Source organism: Eschrichtius robustus, chromosome 9 (genome assembly GCF_028021215.1).
Source record: "Eschrichtius robustus isolate mEscRob2 chromosome 9, mEscRob2.pri, whole genome shotgun sequence".
NCBI classification, from domain to species: domain Eukaryota; kingdom Metazoa; phylum Chordata; class Mammalia; order Artiodactyla; family Eschrichtiidae; genus Eschrichtius; species Eschrichtius robustus.
In genome coordinates, this window is record NC_090832.1 from 124,734,016 (window position 1) to 124,758,881 (window position 24,866).

Consider the following 24,866-nt stretch of genomic DNA (forward strand, 5'->3'; position numbering starts at 1 on the left):
TTCTTTCCTGCATTCTGTATTATTCTCCTCTGGATCGTTCCCTCAGCGTAAGGAACGCTCGTCTGTTCCATTCTCAAAAAAACAAATGATGAAAGTGATGAAAACAAACTCTCCCAGCCCCACAGCCCTGGCTGTTCCTGACTCACTGCTCTTCCTGTCTTTGCAGCAAAAGTTCTTGAAATGTGTGTCCACCCACTGTCTTCACTCCCGAACCCCTTCTCCCCTCCCTTCTACTCTACCAGCTTCCCTCCTCCCCTCCTCTGACTGCGCTTAACAGGGTCACTGACAAGCTGCTTGTTGCCATTTCCAAGGTCATGTACCTGCCCTCATGTTACCTGAACTCCCAAGAGCTCTCAAAGGAGGGTCTTCTCCCTCATTCTTCAAACACATTTTCCCCCCAGTGACTCCACACTTCCCTTAGTCGTCTTCTATGTTTCTGCCTGTTCCTTTTCTCTCTTTTATACTCCTCTTCCTTGGCCCCGTCTCTAAGGTTGGAATGCCTCGGGATTCAATCTTCCTTCTCGACATTTTCTCCCTGGGATGAAATATGATTTATGTGCTAGTGGCTTAGGAGTCATCAGTTAGGACTCATATACTGCAAATAACCAAAAATCAAACTCTGTCTTAAATAATAAAGTGGGGAGGGGGGCCGGTTATTGGTTCCCATAACTGAAAAGTTCAGAAGTAAGATAGTCTTCAGGGCTTCAACAGTATCATCAGGAGACCAGTTTCTTTCCAAGTCTCTGTCCCACCTCCCATGTTATTAGCTTCATCTTCAAGCTGATGTCCCTCATGTTGACAAAATGGCTGCAGCAGTTCCAGATTTTACATCCACAAATCGTGCTGTCCAAAATGAGAGAGAAGGTTGATTTCTGGTCACTTTCTCCGGGCTCTCAGAAGGACAGGAAACATTCTTTCTTAGAAGATCCCAGAAATGAGCTTCCACGTGTCCCATTGGCCCAAATTTTTCACAGACGTACTTCTGATGCAATTCCTTTGGATAGGGTAATGCCATGTGCAGGGAGGCTTCGATCTAAGTTACCTGAATCAATAACGATGATGTGGGAGAGGAAGGATTATCTTGATTGAGATAAAACAATCGAGATCCATGTCAGATTCCAGGTGAGGAGTCGATTCCCTCCAAATAATATAGGTGCCCCACAGTGGTGATGGGAAAGAAAGAATGGTGGGAAGGTACCCACATACAGTTTGCAAAATTATGCTTTGTCTCTGATCTCTTCTCTGTGCTCCAGACTTAAATATCCAACTATATATTTGACACCTCCTTGTGATATAATCAAACTAGCACTCTCGACTCTCTGCTACCCCCATCTCCCCTCAAGAAATCTACTTTCTTCTCCAATATTCCCTTGTCAGTAAATGGAACCACTGTCACTTTGCAAAAAACCAAAATTTAGAGATTTTCTTTGTCTTCTTGCTCTTTCTTACCCCGTAATCTAATCCACCAACAAGTCCTATTGGTCCTATGTCCCAATTATATACTGAAGCTACTTATTTCTCTCTCTCCCTCCACTGTCGCCTTCTAGATTCAAGTCGTCCCTATCTCTTGCCTCAACTACTGCAGTCACCAACCAACTGTTGTCCTGATTTCTTTCTTGCCCTCCTATTATCCATTCTGTACACAACCTCCAGAAGTGGTCTTTCCAAAGTATCAGATCATTGCCTTTCTAAAGGCTCTTCAATGTCATTGCCATTTTTAAATCCCTTCAATGGCTTCTCAACCTATTTAGATGAAAACCTCAACTCTTTATATGGAGGCCCTACCACATCTGGCTCAGGCCTAGCTCTCCATCATGATCTCATACCACTTCCCCTGTTCTCTATGCTCCAGACACAGGCCTTTTTCACAGGCTGCACATGGTCAGCCTGTATCTACTCTCACTGTTGAATTCTCAGACCCCAACAGCCCATTCTTTGACCACAACTTCTTATCCTCCTAGTACCCTCCCTCCTGCTTCAGTCACTCCTTATGTCCTCCAGGCCCTGACTCTTCCCTGATCCACAGTGTATCCATCCCTCTACCTGCACTTCCTTCCTATCCAGCCAAGACAACATAGAAAAGATTATACAACCACGCAAATTAGTGCCATTGTCTGATATGATCTTCGGCCTTGACTCTGCCCAACACACTCTTCGACAGTCTTATTCACGTCCGAAGACAGATCCTCTTTCATCCCCTTCGTAATTGTCATCAATCCTCAATGTCATCCCCTCTCTCATCATCTAGCTTCTTAAACCACACACACAAAAAAACCTCCCTCAGTCTACTCCCCTTTTACCCACAAAATAAGTTGTCTATCTATTTTTAATTGTTTCTACCTTATCTCACAGAAAGAGGCTTTTTAGTTTGGATGATGTCTGCTGTAAGTACCAAAATATTAAAAGGAATGGGGTTTAAACAGCAAGGAAATATAAACCTTCACATAACAAGAAGTCTGGAGTTTCAGGGCTGGTTCAGTAGTTTATGTCATCAAGGACTCAGCTCCCTTCCATCTTCCCACACTTCAGTCCTCATCAGGTTGGCCTTGCTCTTTAGGTATCACCTCCTCACCCAACATAGTCCAAAGGCAGAAAGGTTAGTAGTGAGATCTCTTCATGTATCTGTCGACTTAAAAAATATTCACAACCTAAAAGTTGAGAGTGACGTTTTATTCGGCGGGAATTTTTAGGACTTCAAGCCCAGGAGGCAGCGTCTCAAGTAACCCTGAGAGAACTGCTCCGAAGCGCGAGGGGGGAGCCAGGTTATACAGAAGTTTTGCCACAAAGGGCAGGTAGTCTGAACATCAAAAGATTATCGTTAATTACAGAAAAACCAGATATCCCAAGTTAAATTTAGAGCTTTTCTATATATGGGAAGATGCAAGAGTCTGGGCTCACTGAAATTGTTCCTTTGATAGGCACCTCAGCTATCTGGGGCCGGTGTCCTGTATTTTCACATCCTGAGTTTCCTCAGGGCTCACCATAGGGCATGGCTGCAGTCTGATGGCTGCTAGATGGCAGGTATTCTTTCCTTCCTGGGTTTCCTCAGGGCCCGCCGGCTCACATTGGAGGGCTGCAATCGCTGGTGACTGTGACATCCTTTGTTTACTGATATGGCAGCCAACATTCCATCTATCATATCTCTTTCATCAAAAGGGAAAAATCCTCTCCAGGAGCAACCAGGTATACCGTACCCAGGGTCCATCACCAGGAGTGGACCACATGCATTGTATGCTGGTCTGTGTTTAACCATTAGCTCTCCGTGAAAATGCAAATAACCCCCAATAACTTATCTTCAGTCAAAACCCTTTTTTTTTCCTTTTAATTCCAGATCTACATATCTAACTGTCTTTTATATATTTACATATTAAGACCTCCCAAGCATCTCCGAAGCTACTGCCGCTGCTTTGCTGGTGTCCATGGCTGACATCAGTTATCCAGACGAGATTGTTGAGAGTCATATTACACCCTTCCGTTTCCTCTACCCTTATTCCAGGGAAAGCCCAGTATTGTGAGTCTCCCTCCTAAATATCTCCCAAATCCTTACTCAGGTGCTGGATCCATATTCAGGAACTCATCGCCTCTTTCTGGACCATTGCAGTAACCTGAGTGTTCTCTGTGTCTCTAGATTTTCTTGCACACTTTAATCTGTCCTATCCAACTTTTCTAGAGAGGTCTTCCTTTTTTTCTTTTTTTAATTTATTTACTTATTTATTTATTTTTGGCTGCATTGGGTCTTCGTTGCTGCCGGTGGGCTTTCTCTAGTTGGCGGCGAGCAGGGGCTATTCTTTGTTGCAGTGCGCGGGCTTCTCATCGCGGTGGCTTCTCTTGTTGCGGAGCACGGGCTCTAGGAGCACGGGCTTCAGTAGTTGTGGCTCACAGGCTCTAGAGCTCAGGCTCTGTAGTTGTGGTGCACGGGCTTAGTTGCTCCGTGGCATGTGAGATCTTCCCAGACCAGAGCTCAAACCCGTGTTCCCTGCATTGTCAGGCGGATTCTTAACCACTGCACCACCAGGGACGTGCCTAGAGAGGTCTTTTCTATTGAATTTGTTGGCTCAAAACTCTTCAGTGGCTCTAGATTGCCCAAAGGGTAAATTTGAGCCTCCTCTGATTTACGCCTGTCTGTTCTCATCTTCTGTCTCCCCTTCCTTTCTTCCTCACTCTAATCTTACTCTCTCACCATAGTGAATTGTTTGTACAGAACACATCATACTCTCTCATGCTTCCATTCCTTTGCACACTCTGTTCTCTCTTTCAAATGTACTTTCCTCACTTATGTACCCAGAGAATTCTCAGTACGTATCTTTGCCACTGTGAAGTCTTCCCTAAGTCAGAGAAAATATGGGCTTCTCCTATGTTCTGACTGCCCTTTGCATATATCGTTATGAAAGGAATTTCTCATTATATTATAATTCTTGGTTTATAAACTTTTTAAGGACAAGAACAGTTTCATCCCTGTAACCCCTCTGCCCAGGACACACTAAGTATTAAATAAAAGCTTGTTGAAAAATAAAATAAACAAATATATTAATACTGAATCTCTAGAATAATAATTGGTGCTGTTCTAAAGAGAACAGAGGTTGGTTTAGCAAAACATTGCTGTAATGAGTCCCAGATCAAGAATGCCAATCGTGTAAAGATCAAATAACTCTACTCATCTCCTTGCCAGCTAGCCATCAACTTTTTGCCAACAATTTGGGAATATTGGTAAAAATGTGTCTACTGTGCAAAAAATAAACTGCATGGGGACTTCCCTGATGGCGCAGTGGTTAAGAATCCGCCTCCCAATGCAGGGGACACGGGTTCGATCCCTGGTCTGGGAAGACCCCACATGCCGCGGAGCAACTAAGCCCGTGCGCCACAGCTATTGAGCCTGTGCTCTAGAGCCCACGAGCCACAACTACTGAGCCCACGTGACACAACTACTGAAGCCCGCGAGCCTAGAGCCTGTGCTCCTCAACAAGAGAAGCCACCGCAATGGGAAGCCTGTGCACCGCAGCGAAGAGTAGCCCCTGCTCGCCGCAACCAGAGAAAAGCCAGCACGCAGCAACAAAGACCCAATGAAGCCAAAAATAAATAAATAAATTTAAAAAAAAATAAAAATGAACTGCATGGGCTCTTGATAATAGGACATTATTATGTACAGTGGAAAGCACATAAAAACATATATTGAGATAAAGTCAGGTATGCAAAACACTTCTAGAAGCTAATTCATCCATTTCCTTTCATCGAAGTTGATATTAGGCCAATTATATTAAGATACATCTCTTATTTTTAATCTTTTATAAACCCCTGCAACCTTCCAGTACAAAAGTTTTCTATTCTACATTTTGAACCTCCATCCTGAAGGGACTGCTGATTCTCTACTATTGTGCCTTGATTTTTTTTATTGCTTGGAGAGCAGGTTTGGAAAAAAATGTGACTACTTCTATTTGGTAATGTTTTGCTTGAGATGCAAGGATAAGATTGGCCTAGATGGTCATTGGATGTGGGTCTGGAGCTTAAATTTACCCGTTTCTGTTGCTATCCATAGTAAATGATGTCACTGAAAAAGTTCACGAATGATGGGGTTTGGGTGAGTTTGTGTTTCTATCATGTAGACTTTTCTCTCTTTCTTTGTATCCTAAAAATTTTAGGTTACAGTTTCTAACTAAAATCGGAATCGTTTTGTGTGTAAACATTAACAGTGACTCAACAAGAGAATTGCCTACAAAGTGATGAATTGACCGTCTATATAATTTTCTCAAAAAGCACACATCAAAAATCACGTAGTTATTGGGACTTCCCTGGTGGTCCAGGGGCTAAGACTCCACACTCCCAATGCAGGGGGCCCGGATTCGATCCCTGTCAGGGAACTAGATCCCATGTGCCACAACTAAGAGTTCGCATGCCACAACTAAAGATCCTGCATGCCACAACTAAAGACCTGGCACAGCCAAATAAATAAATAAATAATTTAAAAAATCATATAGTTATTAAATTCAGCCTTAATTAAATAAGTCTTCAAATTATTTGGAATTTAGAAAGAATGGAAGTATGAATGTATTGATGGAATAAATAAAGAACAGGAGTTGAAGCCTGAGTGTTTCTTTAAAATATCCTCAGGAATCCTTCAGAAGGTCTCAGATTGCTCAATTACTTTATTTAAAGTAATTTATAGTCAGATTATTTTAAAACTAAAATTGCTAATCTACTTAGTGAAAAGTTTATAGCCTCACTAGTTACCATTTTGGCTTACTTTAACCTGAGCTAGGGCCACCTAAGAAATAGTCTCCATTGCCATCAGAGTTGAAATTAAAATTAAGTAGATGAAATGTGTGTTAAGTTCTTATCAATAGAGTTTTTAAAATTATAGGCACTTTGAAAGAAACAAAATCTTAACAAAATTTTGTTATAATCCAGTAGGGAATATGAAAAAAAAAAAACATGACTCTGACCCTTTATCTTTTCTCTACCCTGAATTCCCCTGAGATGGAGATAGTTATTCAGTCTTTTCTTCTTTCTGACAGAACTGTCCGCAGATGGATATGCTCCCATGGCAAATAAAAATGCCATAGGAAGCAAAAGTATGGACACCAAGGGGTAAGGGGTGGGGGATGAATTGGGAGATTGGGATTGACATACATACACTACTATGTGTAAAATAGATAACTAATGAGAACGTACTGTTATAGCACAGGGAACTCTACTCAGTGCTCTGTGGTGACCTAAATGGGAAGGAAACCCAAAAAAGAGGGGATATGTGTATACGTATAGCTGACTCACTTTGCTGTACAGCAGAAACTAACACAACATTGTAAAGCAACTATCCTCCGATTAAAAAAAAATAAAAAAGAAAGAAATGCCATAGGATTCATGCACTATTGTCCCTTGTTGGGGGCTGAAAAGGGATTCATGGGAAGACTTCAGGCTGAGGGGAGGTGAGAATGGAGAGAAGGAGAGGAGGAGAGCCCCCTAGAGAAACTCATAAATAAGCAGACAGAAACCCACAAACCCCAGCACAACATGGAGGGAAAATATGGCACCCTGCCCAGGGCTACATAGCATCCTTCGTGTCTTCTTTCTGCACTGTCCAGGGGAGACACCACATATGTAATACTGTTCACTGGTGGCTGTGCAAGGGTGTGGGATGGGAAAAGAAGAGGGTACTAGACATGGTTTTTTGCAGATTTAAGCTTTATTTAAATATTAGTGTATACAATTTAAATATGTCCAGTATAACACTCATTCAGCTTTTTTTGGCTTAATGTTTTTGAGATTTATCCATATCAACATGTGAAGCTCTAGTTCACTTATTTTAGTTTCTATATTGTTTCTATAGAGAAGAATGGACATTTATGTTGTTTCCAATTTTTTTCTTACAAACTCTGTTGTAATCAGCCATTTTATATATATGTGTCTGGGTATATTATATATGTGTAATCTCCTTATATACATGCTACAAGAATTTCTCATAGCTTATAGAAGTGAAGTGGATCGATTATAGCCTAAGCGCAATTCTTCGACCTTACCAAGTCCTGATATTGCAATTTGCGCTCCTCCCTGGAGGTACCGGAATGCGCCTTGCTCTGCCATCACTCAGGACTTTCTGACTATAACATTTTGCTTATCTTTTGAGTCTGAAGTGCATCTCATTGCTGATTTCATTTGCATTTATCAGAGTAGCATGAGCTTGAGCAGCTGCATATTTGCTTTATGTGTGTTTCAAAACTATGCAGTTAAAGTGTACTCATTAAAAAATTGAAAAAAGAAAACTCAGGAAGAGAAAGGTCACCTATAGGAAAGGTTCTTGGGATAGAGGGTCTCTATTGTTATTGACAAGGGAAATGGAGACACAGGGCACGGCAGAAAGAAAGACAAATTATTCTAGTACGGAAAGGTGGGAATCAGTTCCGAAGCGGCTCACAGGAGGCGCTGTGCACCAGGAGATGCGGACGCTTGTGCGAGACTGGTGCTGGCGTTCCCCAGGGGTTACTACGTCTCCACGGACAGGCATTGGAATCTGAGGTAACTGAGGAATCCTCAGAGCAAATTTAACCTATGATCCATCACCCTATTGGACCAGCTGGGGTTAGAAACACATTTCCATCCTGCTTTCCAGACCCCATCTCCATAAGAAGTTAATTTGCATCACACAAGCCAGTCTTCTGGCTTTGACAGAGACATTTCATTTTTTAGAAATTAGCCCAAATATTTACAGCTTGACTAAGCTAATTTAAAACACACAGCAAAAGCATGCTATGCCTCACGTTCTCTGGGCTGCAGCTGTGGAGTGGCCGCGCATCTCGAAGCCAGCGATGACCTGTCAGGGCCACTTGACTAAGAGCCACACTCTGTAATCATCAGGACCGCTGCTCAGGTCACCTAGGACCTCTTGCTCACCAGGTGACCGTCCAGCGTGGATGCCACTGTTTCCTGTCACTTGTCCTTCAGGACCTAAACTTTCGAGGCATTTGGGCCTGGAGCAACAGTCTGAGCGCATCTCAGGTTGAGGCATGTCATGTCCTGACCCAACAAAATATTTTACAGTCCATGTCCTAATCCAGGAAAAGCTGAGTCTTACCCTTGTATAAACCTGAAAGTTTGCCCTGAAAAATGAAAGCAATGAAATCAAACAATTGGGAAAAGATTGCCTTTGTTCTGCCAAGAAGATTCCACATATGCCCCAGGGCTGTAGGCAGCCCCGGCCAGCAGGAGTCACAGCCAACATCTGAGGGCAGCCAAGGCTGCCCAGAGCACCTGAACCAGACACCAGCCATTTCTGCATCTTCTCCTTGGTGCTTCAGTGGAAGCAGGAATTATTATGAGCTTCTTTAATATTAAGAGAGACACCCAAATGTTCACAAATCTCCAGAGAATAGGAATATCCGTGTAGGTATACTGGACAAACTCTTATTTTTCTGATTAAACTAGTTAAATTCCAACTGGAAAAACTTTTGTCAGACATTAGAAAGGGCATGCAAGGAGAAATTTAAAAAAAATTTTTTGAATGGATTCACTTTGCTGTACACCTGAAACTAACACAACGTGGTTAATCAACTATACCCTCCCCCCCAATTTTTTTAATTAAAAAAATTTAAAAATTTAAAAACTACAAGATATTTTCTGCTCTGAAATGTCACAGGAAGAAAATAAAACCGGAAGAAGGGAGCAGAAGGGGGGGGCCATTAGGAAAGGGGAGTGACCACCAAAAAGCCACGTGTGTTTTGAATAGTTCTTGAAGCACATGTTGACTTCGCAGCCTGCGTTTGATTCACACGTGCCTCCCGATGAAAGCAAAGAGAGCAAAATGGCAAAGCCCAGTACTGTCATCACCATCGAGGCATATGCAAATTAGGGTCTTGAAATAAGGCTGGGAGGGGCCTGGGCAGCTTCACCCGCATGAAGGCCATTTCTTTGCTCTGTTCTTATTGTTCGAGTCCGCTCAGCTCCGGTGAAGCGAGCGTGGAGTTCCTACCACGTGCAGGGTAGTGACTCATGACATTTAACAGACGAGGAAGGGCCTCTCCAGAAACGAGCCACTGGGCTGAGACTGGGCAGAAAATAGCCTGAAATGAGTCACACCATGTAAGACGGTACAAAAGATGATTCACCGGGTCCCGAGGAAAATAAAGAGGACGGGATGCTTGTGTACCTAGGGAAACTGGGTCCCGGCGGGCAGAGTGTATTGGTCTGCGTCACACGGAGCCTGTCACTGGTCACTGAGCTGGTGGAGGAGGGGCTGGTGCTGGGAGCCTGCCGGCTTGGGACAGGGAGCAGCGCCTCCTGTGGTGGGTGGTGGCACCGCAGGGGCGGCTGCTCTTTGGTCCAAGATCTTTGAGGCCGGGGGATACATCTGCACTCAGTGCGCTGAAGAGGGTGGTGTGAAATGATTTCTCCAGAAGGTTGCACCGCTGGCATCAGAGAAAACATTTGGAATCGTTTTCGATGTGTGTTACCTAGAGGGAGCATTCTCTCCCCAGTGCTGGGTTTAAACCATTCCTGTCATTTCGGACTCTCTATTGAAACCTGTTTCTCATAGAATGTCTCTGTCTTGGAAATAGCATGCGACCCCCCCCCCCTATAAAATGGAAGGGAATTTGAAGCATATAAGTCACCCGTTCTTCTATCTTCCTCTCTCTACACACACACACACACACACACACACACACACACACACACACACACACACACACACACACACACACACACACACACACACACACACACAGCCTTCTCTCTTTTAAGGGAAAAAAAATTTTCAGGGCAGAATAAGGAATGCATGGAAGCAAGAGGGATGTGCTTCCCAGGACGGGGAGGGGCTGGTGGCTGGAGCCCGCCGGCGGCTCACAGGCAAGCGGCGCTGCCTGACTCATGCAAAAGCCCCAGGGACGTCACCGCTTTCCTCAGTCACCCTTTAGGAGAAGAGAGACAGCAAACGTGATACTGTAAATGTTCCCACAGAATCATAGCCTTGCTGGATCCAAGGGAACCACAGGCTTACCCTGCGCAGGCTCACCATGCTGGAGTGTTAAGTCGGCTGATGAGCCCTACATAGCTAAAGACCTCACAGAAACCGTTACACACACACACACACACACGCGCGCGCGCGCGCGATGCAAGATCCAACGGGAAAGTCTGATAGAGCGTCCTATTCTATGCTCGAATATTACAGTAAGTTTTGAAAGCTCCCAGTAGTTTCTGATGCAATTTAAAAGCAAAGTCACTATGTGAATATTAATACCCCTATCTCAGCTGTAGATCCCATGACTGTTTCAAGAGACTAAACACCAAGTTTAAGCAGAACTCGGGAAGAGTTGCGGTTCGAAGTCTCCTTGCTGTTGGTAGATAGGGGCCTTGCTCACATCCCTGACGACGGCAGCCCACGGTCACGAGAACACCACGCCTCTCACTTTGCCCGCGTGTCCTGGTCTCTCGTGGTGATGACGCGACTTCTCACCCTCGCCCTTCACTTCGCCTGGGGTGAGATAGCTGAGGAACGGGATGCTATCGCGAGGGGGCCGGGAAAGGCGCCTCGGGTTCCGCGCCATTTGTAGCAGCGCTCGTAGATGTCCGCAAGCGCAGGAAAGGCTTAGCGAGCTTGATCTTGTCTGCGTGCCCTCCTGCCCCCACCCCACCCCCAGCTCCGTGCGGCTCAGAAAGAGCGTGTGACTAAGTGCAGGTTTCTACTCCCCTCTCCCAAGGCGAGCGGCCCCGCAGGGTACGAGCAGCCCTTATCGCACTGGCCCAGTGAGAACCGGGCAGTCTTTTTTTTTTTTTTTTTTTAACATCTTTATTGGAGTATAATTGCTTTACAATGGTGTGTTAGTTTCTGCTTTATAACAAAGTGAATCGGTTATACATATACATATATCCCCATATCTCTTCCCTCTTGCGTCTCCCTCCCACCCTCCCTATCCCACCCCTCTTGGTGGTCACAAAGCACCGAGCTGATCTCCCTGTGCTATGCGGCTGCTTCCCACTAGCTATCTATTTTACATTTGGTAGTGCATATATGTCCATGCCACTCTCTCACCCTGTCACATCTCACCCCTCCCGCTCCCCGTATCCTCAAGTCCCTGCTCAAGGCAACAGCCTCTCTGAATACTTCCTTAGAGAGTCCAAACACTCCAGGCTGCTGGCTCCCTTGAGTTTCCAGGGTTTTCTATCGAGGCCTTTTGCCAAAACTGCCGTTACCACTGTGCACTGAGATCTCGGTGTTCAGTAAATGTGGCTGGAAGCTTCCACTTGACATTTTAAGGGATGTGACATAAAGCCACTGGGGAAGCAAGTGGTTCTTTGTAGGAAGTTCTAGATCCCTACATCATACATCACTTCAGGTGTCGGTCTTCTTCTTAAGCCACGTCATCAGTGCTTCCGGCCTTAATTAAGGCAAGGAGACCACCTGCAGCCCTAACGCTGCAGCTAAGAGCTTTAGCCTTCCTGGGGTTCTGCCATGTTTTTCACCCATATTAAGTGTTGCTGAAACACCTAATCCCCTCACATGTGTCTTAGTGAGGGACTTGCCATCACTAAGAAAAGTTTTCTGAAAAGTCAAGCCATGATTGACAATCTAGTGTGTATGAGCCTACACTGGTGAATGCAAATTACTGTTTTGTATCACTTACCATATCATCAATACTTTGTGATGACTGGCCCTCACATTCACCACAAGATCAATTGCAGAGTCATCTGTGGAATGTCACCACCTCGATAGCGACAAAGATGACATTGCTATATTATCCAGCCAAAATGTCCAACACTGGCTCTAGCCTACAAATTGTACTGCTGATTATAAATATCTTCTGGGTGGAGTTAGGCCAAAGTAAAAGTTACTGTGTTGAAGGTTGTATGAATGAAGGCAGTCCAATCCCTGCTTGGTCACTAAAATCTTTACTCAATGCTCAGAACAAAGTTTGATTCCCTGCTGATGTTCAGAACATACACAAAATCCATATTTTCTCTTCGATTAAAACATGCATTGATCAGCAGAGCCTGGCAATACGTAGTCACGGAAATGTTTTTTTAAAGTATCACAAGATGATTCATAGCCAAGAGTCATGAAACCAAGACTCAGAGTCAGATATAAAATGAGGCACAATTCTTAGGCATATATTTTTCCTAATAAAAATTATCTGCCGAGCTCTCCTTTTGCCATGAGAAATAGTTTTGGTTCTTCAGATAGCGAGTTTACCATACTGGCTGTCTCCTGAGGGTTTCCAGTACCCCTGGTCAAGGCTGTGCTTTCTACAGAGGAATCAGGGTAACCTAACAGATGTGTGTGTGGGGGCACTCTGAGCTATGCCCTGGGACTTCCCTGGTGGTCCAGTGGTTAAGACTCTGAGCTTCCAATGCAGGGGGCAGGGGTTTGGTCCCTAGTCGGGGAACTAAGATCCCACATGCCATGCGGTGTGCAAGATTAGCTATGCCCTAGGGCCTGGGCCAAGAATAGCCTATTTTAGAATAGAAAATAAAAGTAAATTCCCGCTTTGAGAAGCTCAAAGAGCTTTGTGATTTTGAAAAACTAACTTTGATGGCAACTCACTGAGATAGGGGACAAGTGTTAACCAGATTCTTGTTGGAATACTGCAGTTCTAGGCAGGGGAGGGCATAGTAGGCCAGCCAACAGATTGCAGCACAGTCAAACAACTGGACTTAAACCTCTTTGCACTAATTTCTGGTCTGTGTGCCACCAGCCTGGCTTCCTGCTGAAGCATCACTTCATGCTTTCATGCAACACACTTATCCAATATGTAAAACTAAATTCAGAATCATCTTCCTGTGAGTGTAAAAAAAACTTCTGCTAATTGAAATCCTGGCCTTAGTAGCCACTACTGTCATTGTTAAAATACAGCCAGGGTGATGTTTGGTACCACTTGGAGTTATGTTCTAATGGAAAAATCTATATGAAATACATGCCAAATTTAAAAGTCATAAGGGCAGCTGAACAAGTGCGTTTATCACTAAAATGATTATTCACAAATGTTCTGTTTAACTAAGAGCGTGTGTTTTAATAGTGTCCTGCACTAAACCCGAGATTTGGAAGCACTGCTTATTCAGCAGCCAATGAAAACAGGCCTCTCATCTGTGTGGAAACACTGACTATCGAATTGATTTTTTTAATGTCCTCTATGTAAAAGCCAGACTATCACTAGAGATCACATTAGGTCCTAAGAAAGGATTTGGACTGTGTACCCAGTAGCAGACATTTCTAACATTCAAGTAGGGGACTGAGTCACAGCTGTGTGTGGGCAGGAGTGTGGAGTTGGGGCAACTGCAGGGCCATGGAGGTGGCGCTGTACAAGACGTTCTTCCCGGGGATGTGGTGGAAAGGCAGGGACGCTGAGTAAGGCAACCAGCATTCATTCCCATGACCGTTTACAATTTTTTTTAATAAATTTATTTATTTATTTTTGGCTGTGTTGGGTCTTCACTGCTGTGCGCGGGCTTTCTCTAGTTGCGGCAAGCGGGGGCTACTCTTAGTTGTGGTGCACGGGATTCTCATTGTGGTGGCTTCTCATCGCGGAGCACGGGCTCTAGGTGCGTGGGCTTCACTAGTTGCGGCACGCGGGCTCAGTAGTTGTGGCTCACGAGCTCTAGAGCGCAGGCTCAGTAGTTGTGGCGCACGGGCTTAGTTGCTCCGCGGCATGTGGGATCTTCCCAGACCAGGGCTCGAACCCGTGTCCCCTGCATTGACAGGCGGATTCTCAACCACTGCACCATCAGGGAAGCCCCACATGACCATTTACAATTAATGAGAACACACGCTCAACCTGTTGGCCTAGCCCCATCTCCTGGGGGGCAGGGATGGAAGGAAAGAGCAGGTAACACTACGGTTTACTATCTTGGAAAGTGAACAAGAAACCTACTTGGTCAGGGGAATTTTTAAGTCCAGTTACGTAAATGTATTGACATAGCTTTTTTGGGGGATTGTGTTGCAATTATTTTAAAAGCTCTTTCTCGTTCAAAGAAGCATTGACAGTGTCCGTGAAGCACACTGACACTCAAAACCCTCCCTCTGTCCAAAGAAACAGAATGACTTCAGGTCACCATATGTGGTTTGATTCTGCCTAAGTGTAACCTTAATCTTGGTAAAGCAGTATCTCAGTTCTATAAAAAGAAGTACGGTGCTTTGCAGTCATTTCCAAATTGGAAACATGTTTAAGAAATGCAATGGTAAAGGAAAGGAGGTGAAACCTAGGATTCCTTGGAAGAGAAAGTGCCCTAAATTCTCTTCGTGCTTTGACCCTCGCTTGATTTCTGTCTGCATTCTCTAGCGCCTGCCCGCGAGGGGTCCGTCCGAGATCCAGGGCTCTTTCGACAGTCTGTGCATTTTACCTGCCTCTGGGCCCCACGCTGCAGGACTTGGTGATGAGTCACACAGCACAGGACCCACTGGCTCAGATTCCCTCTGCCACCGAAGCTCCTGGGGTCTGCCGAATCTCAGGCTACCCATTCCTTCCCTTCTCCAATTTGGCCTCATTTTCAGGATGGGGTCTCTGTCTACATTTTCCTTTAATTTTTGTCAGTTAATTACCCATTCTAGTAGACTCTTCATCCTCAAAGACAGACACTACATCCTGAGCCTGAGTTAATGGAGTTGGCGCCTTGACGGTCCCACCAAACCACGTCTGGGGCCTGCCCCGTCCTCTCAACCAGACACGGGCAGATCATCCAGGGTCACAGCTCTTGTCTGTTGGCTCCAAGAGCCCGGGTTCTCAGTCTCTGTGCTACTGTTTACTCACTTAGCTGTAGGACTATGTAACTTGTCTCCAAGATGGCGGCAATAATCCCTCTCATCCCACATGCACTTTTTTTTAACTTATGTATTTTGAAATATAGATTCACAAGAAGTTGCAAAAAGATAGAGTCCCGTGTAGCCTTCAACCTACTTCCCCAAATTATGATATCAGAAGTATAGCTATAGTATGACATCACAATTATAGGACAATATATAGTGATGTAGTGCAATATCAAAACCAGGAAATCAACATTAGTATATTACTGTTAATTGGACTATAGACCTTACTCAGTTTCCATCATTTTTTAACCTGTATTGATGTGGGTGTGTGTGTGGGTGTGTATAGATCTGTACCATTTCATACCATGTATAGATTCACATAATGATCACCACAATCAAGACACAGAACCGTTCCATCACCAGAAAAGAACTCCTTTGCGCTGCCTCTTTGTGTCTGTGGCCCTCTCTCCTAACCACCCGCTTCCCACCCCAAGTCTCTGTCCTCTGCCAACCACTAATATGTTCTCCATCTCTATACTTTTATCACTTTGAGAATTTTTTTTCATATTTATTTGTTTATTTTTGGCTGCATTTGGGTCTTAGTTTTTTATGAAGATTAAATGAGATAACGTATATGAAAATACTCAGTTTAATAAGTAGTGACTCAATTATGGGATCGAATTATGAATCATAAACCAATGCAAAATTTACATTTTAATATAAAACAGTTCGGATTTTTCCTATTGCTTCACAGTTGTCTTTGGTGACATACTGCTCAGTTTTCTAGGCTTGTTGTTGTACATTCTGCCAAAGAATTACAGTGGCTGCATTTGTGATCTCTGCTTCTCCAATTAATGCTGTTTTGATAAGTCAGCATTTTTACTGCTTATAATAAGCTATGTTCTTTACATGAACTGGCAATCTCCAATATTCCCATTAGGTAGGAATTATTCTTCTTAATGTATAGGTGAGAACCCAGGGCTCAGAGAGGTAAAATGACTTGCTAGTTTGTCTAATTCCAGAGCTTCTACATCTAACTTTGATGCCAGTGTGATTCAAATATTCACCATAGAACTCCAGTCCCTAGGGATATTGCTAAAAGAAAAGAAAAAGAGTTCATTGGTTAAATGAATTTAATATACATTTTAAAATAAAGCATGTTATAAAAGTTCCTTCTTGAGAGTTTTCAATGCATATTAGCAAATTAAAGGTTCTGAGAAGTCCTGTAGTCTTTAACCCAGCATTTCCCAAATTAAATTAGCCACTGGGCTTTTTAGAACTATATAGAACTGTCAACACCCCTCAGAATTAGCATTCCATAGAAAACATTTTAGGAAACTCTGCACTGAGCATACATTTCTGCCCTATTTTTAAATGTTTGATATTTCTGTAAACTGCCTAATCCTGTTGTGAAACCAAACTGCTTCAGCCTCACAAGAACTCTACAAATAGTTCATTTATATAGCGTTATAGCATCTTACTGATGAAAGTAATAATCCTATGGCAAACTTAGTGAAATTATATATATATATGTCTTTGGTTTCTACCCTAGAAGAATAGCAAGTTTACACCAACAACTCTGAGGGCAAATGATGTTAAAGAGAAAATAAACCTCCTTTCTAAGAAGCCTGCTTTTCACCTTGAATGGTGTACAGTTCCAAAAAGTTTAAGATAAGGTCATTTGGAGGGCCCTATTTAACTAATGCAAAATAAATGTTGTATAATATACAACAAAAGAGCAAATTAATTTTCTTTCTTTAAATTATTTATTTATTTATTTATTTATTTATTTATTTGGCTGTGTTGGGTCTTAGTTGTGGCACGCAGGATCTTTGTCGCGGCACATGGGCTGCAGAGCGCACAGGCTCAGTAGTTGCAGCGCGCAGGCTCTCTAGTTGTGGTGCTCGGACTCCAGAGCGTGCGGGCTCAGTAGTTGCAGCACAGAGGCTCTCTAGTTGTGGCACATGGGCTCTAGAGCATGCAGGCTTAGTTGCCCCGCGGCATGTGGGATCTTAGTTCCCTGACCGGGGATCGAACCTACGTCCCCTGCACTGGAAGGCGGATTCTTAACCACTGAACCACCAGGGAAGTTCCAAATTTATCTTCTTTAAATCTCAACCACTACCTTTAATTATAGTACTTATTTCCAATATCTCTTCTTATAGGTTCTTAGGACATACTACATTATATTACTTCCTGCCACTCATCACTCAAACATCAGTCCCTAGGCAGGATGGGTACATGCTATTCCCTGTCCTTGAATTCTACTCTCTATTTAAACAAATGCTTGGTAATGAGTGTGATGTTGATGTTGATGGTTTTAGATACATAGTTATGGACTTACATCTAATATGAAACCATACTAAATGCCTCTTTGCCTCTAAAAGTTTTCCATTTCTAATGACGCAAAATGAGTCAAAAACACTGTTCTATTTTATGGTAACGGAATCAGAGTAATGAGCCAACCCAGGCTGGTCACTGCTATGTTATTCTTAGAAGGTAAAGGAAAATTCATCCTTTCACTCCAGCTTAATGTTATTTCCATTTCACTGGGATTGAAAATAAAAGGAATACTAGAATTATAAAACTTGAGTGTTTTTCTATTTTTTTTTTCTTATGAGCACGTCACCTTTAACTTCTTGAACTTAAGAAATTAATCACAAGGTAATTTTCTACCAGTCAACACAAGCTGGTCTACAGACAAATCACAAGATGGAGCTTGATCTTACGGAAATTAAGGAGGTGATACACCGAGATTAAACTGAGGGGTTAAATCAGTGCACTTAAAGATGATCCGATGACACAGCCTTTCAATCTGTCAACATTTTGCTTTTGATGATGCTGGGAAAGAGTAAGCAGAAGGCATGAAGCCGAAACTTCAAGATCGGGTTGGCAGCCTGAATTTGTACACCACAAACCACAGGGCAGTTACCGATGTGGAAAATCTGATGATCTTCAGCAGCAGGCCTGTCACGGGAGGCAGGTTCCTCTCCCAGAAGGTGTGGGTGATTCCTACAGCTGGAACACCCTCTGATTCAGGTTCTTGGACCCATATGTCTTTCTTTGCCACCTTCCCCAAAGCATCCAAGACCTCTCTAGCTGCCCGTTCTCCGGCCTCTACTGCTCCTTGCATGTAACCGTTCCACTATGTGGCACTCTCCGTGCCAGCAAAGTAAATCCTGCCTACGGGCTGGCGGATCAGCGTTCCGTACTGAGTCATGATCCCAGGGGGAAAGTAGGCAGCGTAGCAGCCCCCGGAGTACTGCTCTTCACACCAGTTCTTCTCTTCATAGCGCACCGGTTGTAAAGCTTCTTGGGATCCTAGCCCTTTGGCGTACAGCTCACAGATTTTCCTCTTCCTTAGCTCTTTATGGACCTCAGCAAGGCGGTCAGCTTTTCGAGCAAGGATGAAGCCCATGAGGGCGGGCAGCGATCCATCTGGCTTGGTGTCATCCAGGCTTATTGAAATCGGAGCTTCCTCATCTCCGATGATCATGCAGCCGCAGTAATACTTTTTCTTCCAAAAGGCTTCCTTGTAATGCATCATGCACTTAATGATAGACCTTCCTTGCATCATGCACTTAATGATGGACCCCATTGGAAGACGCTGGATTCACTGATTTCTCTCTGAAGGAAGCTCTGGTCTGAAGTGTATCTTGGCAGTCACAGTTGGAGGGATGGCGCTAATCATGTATCGGCACTCATGAAGTTGATGATCCAACATCTCTATCATGATGTTGTCACCCGACTGGTCCACATAGGTGACAGGACACCCCAGCTTCACTCTGTCCCCGAGGAGGTGCATTATCCGCTCGCTTACTTGACCAGATCCGTCTACGGACTTCCGTTCCTGGCCCCGTTTGTAATGGAGAATATCCGAGTGGTGCCTCCACACTGCTTCACATACCACAAGAACCACAGGGCAGACACCTCGTGGGGTTCAGAGGTCACACTGATATTCACAAAGAGAGATGCAAACTGCCTAGCACTCCTGTCTCACCTCACAGTCGCTGTGGTTCATGCCTCATGATACCACCCTTTCACACCATCCACTCTTCCTGTAACATCCATTTTTCTATTTTTACTAATAAGTGTGATACAATTCACAACTTAAAAATTCTAAACTAGTATGCCATCTGTTGCTATGAATATGAAAGATAGTGCCTCATTTGGAGACTTTTATTACATTAAAGCATGAAATGTGGACTCGTGATCTCCCAGTAACCTGTAAAAATCTCTAATTTCTAATTTTGGAACACCTTTACGGTTCACATGCTCCTTTTCTTTTTTTTTTTAATAGATCTTTATTGGAGTGTAATTGCTTCACAAGACCGCGTTAATTTCTGTTGCACAACAAAGCAAATCAGCCATATGCATACACATGTCCCCATATCCCCTCCCTCTTGAGCCTCCCTCCCATCCTCCCTATCCCACCCCTCTAGGTCATCTCAAAGCACCAAGCCCATCTGCCTGTGCTATGCTGCTGCTTCCCACCAGCCAACTATTTTACATTCAGTAGTGTATATATGTCGATGCTACTCTCACTTCGCCCCAGCTTCGCCCTCCCACCCTGTGTCCTCAAGACCATTCTTAATGTCTACATCTTTATTCCTGCCCTGCAACTAGGTTCATCAGTACCATTTTTTTTTTATTTGATTCCATATATATGCGTTAGCATATGGTATTTCTTTTTCTCTCTCTGACTTACTTCACTCTGTATGACAGTCTCTAGATCCATCCACTTCTCAGCAAATGACTCAATTTCGTTCCTTTTTATGGCTGAGTAATATTCCATTGTATATATGTACCACAACTTCTTTATCCATTCGTCTGTCGATGGGCATTTAGGTTGCTTCCATGACCTGGCTATTGTAAATAGTGCTGCAATGAACATTGGGGTGCATGTCTCTTTTTGAATTACGGTTTTCTCAGGGTATATGCCAAGCCGTGGGATTGCTGGGTCGTATGGTAGTTCTATTTTTAGTTTTTTAAGGAACCTCTGTACTGTTTTCCATAGTGGCTGTATCAATTTACATTCCCACCAACAGTGTAGGAGGGTTCCTATTCCCCACACCCTTTCCAGCATTTATTGTTTCTAGCTTTTTTGATGATGGAGATTCTGAGCAGCGTGAGGTGACACCTCATTGTAGTTTTGATTTGCATTTCTCTAATAATTAGTGATGTTGAGCATCTTTTCATGTGCCTCTTGGCCATGCCATCTGTATGTCTTCCTTGGTGAAATGTCTATGTAGGTCTTCTGCCCATTTTTTAAATGGATTGTTTGTTTTTTTGATACTGAGCTCCATGAGCTGTTTGTATGTATATTTTGGAGATTAATCCTTTGTCTGTTGTTTCATTTGTAAATATTTCTCCCATTCTGAGGGTTGTCTTTTTGTCTCGTTTATGGTTTTCTTTGCTGTGCAAAAGCTTTTAAGTTTAATTAAGTCCCACTTGTTTATTTTTGTTTTTATTTCTGTTACTCTAGGAGGTGGGTCAAAAATGATCGTCCTGTGGTTTATGTCAAAGAGTGTTTTTCCTATGTTTTCCTCTAAAAGTTTTATAGTGTCTGGTCTCACATTTAAGTCTTTAATCCATTTTGAGTTTATTTTTGCATATGGTGTTAGGGAGTGTTCTAATTTCATTGTTTTACACGTAGCTGTCCAGTTTTCCCAGCACCACTTATTGAAGAGGCTGTCTTTTCTCCATTGTATGTTCTTGCCTCCTTTGTCGTAAATTAGGTGCCCATATGTGCGTGGGTTTATCTCTGGGCATTCTATCCTGTACCATTGATCTATATTTCTGTTTTTGTGCCAGTACCATACTGTCTTGATTACTGTAACTTTGTGGTATAGATTGAAGTCTGAGAGCCTGATTCCTCCAACTCCGTTTTCCTTTCTCAAGATTGCTTTGGCTATTCGGGGTATTTTGTGTTTCCATATGAATTGTAAGATTTTTTAATTCTAATTCTGTGAAGAATGCCATTGGTAGTTTGATAGGGATTGCATTGAATCTGTACATTGCTTTGGGTAGTATAGTTATTTTCAAAATATTGATTCTTCCAATCCAAGAACATGGTACATTTCTTCATCTGTTTATGTCATCTTTGATTTCTTTCATCAGTTTTGTAGTTTTCTGAGTACAAGTCTTTCGCCTCCTTAGGCAGGTTTATTCCTAGGTATCTTATTCTTTTTGTTGCAATGGTAAATGGGAGTGTTTGATTTTTCATTGTTGGTGTATAGGATTGCCAGAAATTTCTGTGCATTAATTTTGTATCCTGCAACCTTACCAAATTCATTGATTAGTTCTAGTAGTTTTCTGGTAGCATCTTTAGGATTTTCTATGTATAGTATCACGTCATTGGCAAATAGTGACAATTTTACTTCTTCTTTTCCAATTTGTATTCCTTTTAGTTCTTTTTCTTCTCTGATTGCTGTGGCTAGGACTTCCAAAACTATGTTGAATAAGAGTGGCAAGAGTAGACATCTTGTCTTGTTCCTGATCCTAGTGGAAACTCTTTCAGTTTTTCACCATTGAGTATGATGCTCGCTGTGGGTTTGTCATATATGGCCTTTATTATGTTGAGGTAGTTTCCCTCTATGCCCATTTTCTGGAGAGTTTTTATCATAAATGGGTGTTGAATTTTGTCAAAAACTTTTTCTGCATCTATTGAGATGATCATATGGTTTTTATTCCTTAATTTGTTAATGTGGTGTATCACATGGATTGATTTGCATGTATTGAAGAATTCTTGCATCCCTGGGATAAATCCCACTTGATCCTGGTGTATGATCCTTTTAATGTGCTGTTGGATTCTGTTTGCTAGTATTTTGTTCAGGATTTTTGCATCTATGTTCATAAGTGATATTGGTCTATAATTTTCTTTTTTTGTGATATCTTTTTCTGGTTTTGGTATCAGGGTGATGGTAGCTTTGTAGAATTAATTTGGGAGTGTTTCTCCCTCTGCAGTTTTTTGGAAGAGTTTGACAAGGATCAGTGTTAGCTATTCTCTAAATGTTTGATAGAATTTGCCTGTGAAGCCATCTGGTCCTGGACTTTTGTTGGAAGATTTTTAATTACAGTTTCAATTTAATTACTTGTGATAGGTCTGTTATTTTCTAATTCTTTCTGGTTCAGTCTTGGAAATTTTTACCTTTCCAAGAGTTTGTCCATTTCTTCGTGGTTGTCCATTTTATTGGCATATAGTTGTTTGTAGTAGTCTCTTACAATCCTTTGTATTTCCGCAGTGTCAGTTGTGATTTCTCCTTTTTCATTTCTAATTTTATTGATTTGCATCCTCCCTTCTTTTCTTATGAGTCTGGCTAAGGGTTTATCAATTTTATCTTCTCAAAGAACCAGTTTTTAGTTTTATTGATCTTTGCTATTGTTTTATTCATTTCTATTTCATTTATTTCTGCTGTGATCTTTATTATTTCTTTCCTTCTACTGACTTTGGGTTTTCTTTGTTCTTCTTTCTCTAGTTGCTTTAAGTGTAGGGTTAGATTGTTTATTTGAGATTTTTCTTGTTTCTTGAGATGAGATTGAATTGCTATAAATTTCCCTCTTAGAACTGCTTTTGCTGCATCCCATAGGTTTTGGGTCGTTGTTTTTCATTATCATTTGTTTCTGTGTATTTTTAAATTTCTTCTTTGATTTCTTCAGTGACCTCTTGGTTATTTAGTAGTGCACTGTTTAGCCTCCATGTGTTTGTGTTTTTTAGTTTCTTTCCTGTAATTGATTTCCAATCCCATAGCATTGTGGTCCGAAAAGATGCTTGATACGACTTCAATTTTCTTAAATTTTCCGAGGCTTGATTTGTGACCCAAGATGTGATCTATCCTGGAGAACATTTCATGTGCACTTGAGAAGAAAGTGTATTCTGCCACTTTTGGGTGGAATGTTCTATAAATATCAATTAGATGTATCTGATCTATTGTGTCATTAAAGCTTGTGTTTCCTTATTTATTTTCTGTTTGATCTGTTCATTGGTGTAAGTGGGGTGTTAAAGTCCCCTACTATTATTGTGTTACTGTCGATTTCTCCTTTCATGGTTGTTAGCGTTTGCCTTATGTATTGGGGTGCTCCTATGTTGGGTGCATAAACATTTGTAATTGTTATAGCTTCTTCTTGGATTGATCCTTTGATCATTATGTAGTGTCCCTCCTTACCTCTTGTAACAGTCTTTATTTTAAAGTCTATTTTATCTGATACGAGTATTGCTACTCCAGCTTTCTTTTGATTTCCATTTGCATGGAATATCTTTTTCCATCCCTTCCCTTTCAGTCTGTATGTGCCCCTAGGTCTGAAGTGGGTCTCTTGTAGACAGCATATATATGGGTCTTGTTTTTGTATCCATTCAGCCAGTCTGTGTCTTTTGGCTGGGGCGTTTAATCCATTTACATTCAAGGTTATTATCGATATGTATGTTCCTATTACCATTTTCTTAATTGTTTTGGGTTTGTTTTTGTGGGTCTTTTTCTTCTCTTGTGTTTCCCACTTAGAGAAGTTTCTTTAGCATTTGTTGTAACGCTGGTTTGGTGGTGCTGAATTCTCTTAGCTTTGTTTGTCTGAAAAGCTTTTGACTTCTCCATTGAATCTGAATGAGATCCTTGCTGGGTAGAGTAATCTTGGTTGTAGGTTTTTCTCTTTCATCACTTTAAGTATATCCTGCCACTCCCTTCTGGCCTGCAGAGTTTACACTGAAAAATCAGCTGATAACCTTATGGGGATTCCTTTGTATGTTATTTGTTGTTTTTCCCTTGCTGCTTTTAATATTTTTCTTTGAATTTAAGTTTTATTAGCTTGATTAATATGTGTCTTGGTGTGTTTTTCCTAGGGTTTATCCTGTATGGGACTCTCTGTGCTTCCTGGACTTGGGTGACTATTTCCTTTCCTATATTAGGGAAGTTTTCCACTATAATTTCTTCAATTATTTTCTCAGACCCTTTCTTTTTCTCTTCTTGTTCTGGGACCCCTATAATTCAAATGTTGGTGCATTTAGTGTTGTTAGAGAGGTCTCTGAGATTGTCTTCAATTCTTTTCATTCTGTTTTCTTTATTCTGCTCCTTGGCAGTTATTTCCACCATTTTGTCTTCCAGCTCACTTATTCGTTCTTCTGCCTCTGTTATTGTTATTGATTCCTTCTAGCATATTTTTCATTTCAGTTATTGTGTTGTTCATCTGTTTGTTTGTTCTTTAGTTCTTCTAGATCTTTGTTAAACATTTATTTTCTCAATCCATGCTTCCATTCTATTTCCTTGATTCTGGATCATCTTTACTATCATGACTCTGAATTTTTTTTCAGGTAGATTGCTTATTTCCTCTTCATTTATTTGGTCTTGTAGGTTTTAACCTCGCTCCTTCATCTGTGACATATTATTTTGCCATCTCATTTTTTTTTTTTTTCATGAGTGGGATTGTGTTCCTGTTTTATTGGTTGTTTGGCCTGAGGCTTCCAACCCTGGAGTTTGTAGGCTATTGGGTAGAGCTGGGTGTTGGTGCTGATATGGGGACCTCCATGAGACCTCACTCTGATGAATATTTCTTGGGGTCTGAGGTTCTCTGTTAGTCCAGTGGTTCGAACTCGGAGCTCCCACTGCAGGAGCGTCCCCCCAACCCCAGGCTTGCAAATCAAGATCCCGCAAGCCAT

At 42.3% G+C, this 24,866-nt stretch overlaps 1 pseudogene; it reads right to left on the reverse strand.

The window, feature by feature from the left end:
* Window positions 1–18,098: 18,098 nt before the first annotated feature.
* LOC137769179 (amine oxidase [flavin-containing] A-like) lies at window positions 18,099–24,866 on the reverse strand (annotated as a pseudogene).